General features: G+C 41.7%; 1 pseudogene; it reads left to right on the forward strand.

The window, feature by feature from the left end:
• Window positions 1-2,989: 2,989 nt before the first annotated feature.
• On the forward strand, window positions 2,990-4,661 carry LOC133082152 (histone deacetylase 1-like; annotated as a pseudogene).
• Window positions 4,662-5,217: the final 556 nt, after the last annotated feature.

A 5,217-nucleotide genomic window follows, 5' to 3' on the forward strand; every position in this document is an offset into this window, starting at 1 on the left:
AGAGCTCTAGAGAAGGGCAAATAATCCTACACTGTACCAAACTGTACTGATCCTACACTGTACCAAAGTTGAGGAAAACAGAAATTTTCTCAGACTTTTTTACAGCTCTTCAACTCTGTTATTCCTGATGATTTCCAAATGCTACTCCATTAGCGGCAAGTATCACTTAAAGACTTCTCTGGAAAGGGAGACCTTGTAGGCTCTTTTCCAGGTCTTTTGTAGTTTAGTTGTCTCTCAAGTCAAGTAAACACTTCCTCACTGGATATTCACTTATTTGCACAATGCATAAAAATTAGAGATATTTTTGGATCTACTTATATATCACGTGTTGGGCTTAATTAGCCTGAAGTTTGAACAAATAATAGCATTTTCTTTTATGGCTCTCCACCTTGGGGATTGCAATAATTATTAATAGCAACAAGGGATTTCAATAGTGAAGATACTGGTTTAATAATAACTCAGAGTTCTTTAAAGAGACTCAGAGAGTCCACAGAGGCTCTCCCCTCCCTTCTCCAAAGTCATAAAATGACAGTAGCAAAGGAATTGGAGTGTAAAGAAATTTAAACTATCCTCTGGTGAAGAGCAGAGATGTAACTGTGGGTAGGCCTTGGGCTGGAGTTTCTACAGTGCCCCCACCAACCCAAAAAAATATAAAACATAATAAAACCAGTCTGTTTAAGGAAAAAGAGGCCTCCCCTCATCTCCACCATATGCAGATGTCTTTCAAAAGACTTGACCAGCCTGTGGGAACAAAGTATTTGACCTCTGAGACACCATCCTAGCAGTGTTTGAAGGAGCTTGCTAATCTTAAGGACCATGCCACACATCACAGGAAAGGAAAATGGCAGCTTTTGACAAAGTACTCTAAAGGGAGGCTACCATGTGGTCTTTAGAAAGTTAACATTTGGCAGAGCTTGGCTAGACTGTGAGATCTTCAAGGGCAGAGAAGTTATTTGGTTTCCCTCCCCAGAGAGGATTATGGGAATGCAACATAATGGTTAAATTATAGACTGAACAAAGCCTAATTTGTGAGATAAGGCTATAGCTAACAAGGATATATTCATGTTTTCCAAAGGCAAATGGCTTCATTCACCCATTACTTACTAAGTACTTACTTCTGTGTTGTGCAGTGTGTTAAGAGCTAGGGATTCAGTCCTGATTAAGACATTATTCCTGTCCTAGAAGGTCTTACACACTTGGGTAAGGGGTGGGGACTGACTAGTAAATGGGTGATTAAAATGCAGCTAGTCAGGTATTGCCATATGGGAAATATGGGGACAGTGGGATGGAGTACAGAGGAGGGGCAAGCACTTTGCCAGGACTGGGCAGGGGAAAATGGAGGTAGGCATGGATTTTGGAGAATTTGCTATTTTGTATGCTCTGTGCCACAAGTCCTCTCTGTTAGAATGACTAAGAAATACTGAATGAATTTTAATTTTCTTTAATGTTCCAATTCTTTTTTAATATGTAACTAAAATTAATTTTTTGCAATGCACCATTACAGAAAAAGAAAGGAAAAAATTTCCAATTCCTTATTCAATAGGTAATTTCCTACATGAATGAGATGGTGTCAAATGAAACACATTCATTCATTCAAAAAATTATATCTTAATGCCTCAAGAAGAATGTGAGTAAGAATTCACCGGACAGAACTTGGAAAATACTCCACCGAGGCCCACTGAGCTGTCCTTGCCAAGGCGAAGGACAGGTAATTTGCCGTGACTAATTGAAAAACATAAAGAACATTAATATGAAAAATGAAAGCATAATCCATGGTATAACAGGCAATGAAACCATTCGCATAACTGATTACTCTTCAAGGTAACGTGTTCTTCCTCTCAGGAATCTTTTTCTTTGGCCCAGTCTTTTAAAAGCCTGCTAAAGTGACATCACTTGAAAGGTCATGGGAGCAGCTATCTTTTTCTTTGTGTCCAGAGAGTGATACTGGGACACTCATAATTTGAGAAAAGAATTATTAAAGAAAATATTTAGAGACCTTGATGACGTTATATGTTCCATCTGAACATCCTGAGACATAATATTAAGAAGCAATGATTGTAATATTAGTGCGTTTTAATTTGAAACGTAGTAGCAGGCTATTAGAGGACCTAGGGTTCAATCTTAGCTCCACTGCATGTTAGCTTTGTGTACTTGGACAAGTCACTTATCTCCACGTGATTCTCAGTTTCTTTATCAGTAAATTGGAGAGAATATGATCTCCTCTGCTTATCTTGCAAGGCTGAGAAAAACCAAATAAAAGAGCACTGGTGAAAGCTTTTAAAGACCATAAAGATTAAACATAAAAGGATTATTAGGAAAATCCTGAATAATTTCTATGTTGTTAGGTTAGGTCATACCAGCTTATCAAAGTGAATTGTTTTGTATATATTGTTCTTCTTGAAGTTCAAAGAAGAATAGAGCAAATGATGTCCCTTTATAATATGGAAACCTTTGATCTTCTGAAGGTAGTTATTTCCATAGAAACTCTAAATCTGCTGTGGGAGCATCCCAAATGCTCATTTCCTCCCATGGCTTTGGGTGATAAAAGAGGCAGATACAAGGCAGAATTGGGAAACAGAGTAGCCATTGTGTGCTGACAGGGCCAAGGTGACTTATTTTTTTTTTTTTTCAATGTGTTGTGGGCCTTGATAGCACATTAATGACTGGCTAGTGTCCTTACCCTGTGTAATCTTGTATGGACAATCTACCTGAAGTCTAGAGGGTGGTATATTGTAATGGCCAAGAGCAAGAGATTTAAGGGAAGGTAAATAATTGCTTTAGATCCTGGCTCTGCTATTTAATAGCTGTGTAATCGAGAGTAAGTTACATAAACTCACTGAGCCTGAGGTTCCAGGTTCCATTAAAATGGACATGACAGTAGTATACAACTCATTTAGGGATGTTGGGAGGATTGAATGAGTTAATATATGTAAAGAGGCTGAGCAGAGCTGCTGGCAGGAGGGCAGAGGGACCTACAGAGGGGAGCAAGATGGCGCAGACTCAGGGCACCAGGGGGAAAGTCTGTTACTACTACGACGGGTTTTTGTGAGAATCCAGTAAGAAAATGAATGTGAATGTGCTTTGACACCATAAAGTGTAACAACGTGCAAGAGGTGAACCGTGACTTACAATAATTCTGAGTAGTGATGGTTATTTTTCTGTTGTGGGAGTGAATTCCCTGGAGATATAGTGAGGGGATGTTGGAAATTACATTGGATTTAGTTTCCAATTATGTTGGATATTATGCACAAGGCCACCCAATGAAGCCTCACTGAATCTGCATGACTCACAATCTGCTCCTTAACTATGGCCTCGACCGAAAGATGGAAATTTATCACCCTCGCAAAGCCAATGCTGAGGAGAGAACCAAGTACCACACTGATGACTACATTAAATTCTTGCGCTCCATCCGCCCAGATAACATGTCCGAGTACAGCAAGCAGATGCAGAGATTCTGCGTTGGTGAGGACTGTCCGGTATTTGATGGCCTGTTTGAGTTCTGTCAGCTATCTCCTGGTGGCTCTGTGGCAAGTGCCCTGAAAATAAACAGCAGACGGACATCGCTGTGAATTGGGCTGGGGGCTTACACCATGCAAAGAAGTCCGAGGCATCTGGCTTCTGTTACGTCAATGTCAATGATACCGTCTTGGCTATCCTGGAACTGCTGAAGTATCACCAGAGAGTGCTGTATATTGACATTAATATTCACCATGGCGATGGCGTGGAAGAGGCCTTCTATACCACAGACCGAGTCGTGACTGTGTCCTTTCATAAATATGGAGAGTACTTCCCAGGAACTTGGGACCTATGGGATATTGGGGTTGGCAAAGGCAAGTATTATGCTGTTAACTACCCGCTCCGAGATGGGATTGATGGCGAGTCCTATGAGGCCATATTCAAGCCGGTCATGTCCAAAGTAATGGAGATGTTCCAGCTCAGTGCAGTCATCTTACAGTGTGGCTCTGATTTCCTGTCTGGGGATCAGTTAGACTGCTTCGATTCGACCATCAAAGGGCAAGCCAAGTGTGTGGAATTTGTGAAGAGCTTTAACCTGCCTATGTTGATGCTGGGAGGAGGTGGCTACACCATTATAATGTCTCCCGGTGCTGGACTTATGAAACAGCTGTGGCCCTGGACATGGAGATCCCTAATGAGCTTTCATACAACGACTACTTTGAATACTTTGGACCAGATTTCAAATTTCACATCAGTCTTTCCAATATGACTAACCAGAACACTAAGGAGTACCTGGAAAACTCAAACAGCGACTGTTTGAGAACCTGAGAATGCTGACCCGCACACCTGGGGTCCAAATGCAGGCCATTCCCGAGGGTGCCATTCCAGAGGAGAGTGGTGATGAGGATGAAGAAGACCCTGACAAGCACATCTCACTCTGTTCCTCGGACAAACAAATTGCCTGTGAGGAAGAGTTCTCCGACTCTGATGAGGAGGGAAAAGGAGGTCGCAAGGACTCTTCCAACTTCAAAAAAGCCAAGAGAGTCAAAACAGAAGATGAGAAAGAGAAAGACCCAGAAGAAAAGAAAGAAGTCACAGAAGAGGAGAAAACCAAGGAGGAGAAGCAAGAAGCCAAGAGGGTCAAGGAGGAGGTCAATTTGGCCTGAGCAGACCTCTCCAGTTCTGGCTTCTTGCCAAGTTCCCCACCTTTATCTTGCACCCCCTTGGATTTTATATTTTCTATTTCTCTGTGTATTTATATAAAAATATATTAAATATAAATATCCCCAGGGACTAGACAGGAACCAGGGCCCTGAGCTCAGGGCACATGTGTTAGGTGAAGCTTTTCTAGGAGCTCCCTCACCACCCATCCCTCCTGAACTCTTAATTTTGAACCATAACGGGTGCCAGGTCTGGCTAGAAGGGATACACTTAAGCACCCATAGGACAAAATCTTGAAGTGCCTGCTTAGTAGCTTTGAAAAGGTGCCCTTATTGAGCATTTTAGAAGGGGTGACTGGATCTTCAGGGAATCCCTGGTCTTTCCAGGCTCCTTAAGGTAACATCAGCCATTTTTAGATTGGTTCTGTTCTCATACCTTCCCACTGGCCCCCAGGAAGCCAAGAAACTCACACTGCCTGCCCTCTCTGTCCTCCCCCAATTCTGCAGGTGAAGATTGGTAGTCTAGTTTCCTTTTTGAGATACTATTTTCATTTTTGTGAGAATCTTTGTAATAAAATGGTACATGTCTATACCCTAAAAA

This window comes from Eubalaena glacialis, chromosome X, assembly GCF_028564815.1.
Source record: "Eubalaena glacialis isolate mEubGla1 chromosome X, mEubGla1.1.hap2.+ XY, whole genome shotgun sequence".
NCBI lineage: Eukaryota > Metazoa > Chordata > Mammalia > Artiodactyla > Balaenidae > Eubalaena > Eubalaena glacialis.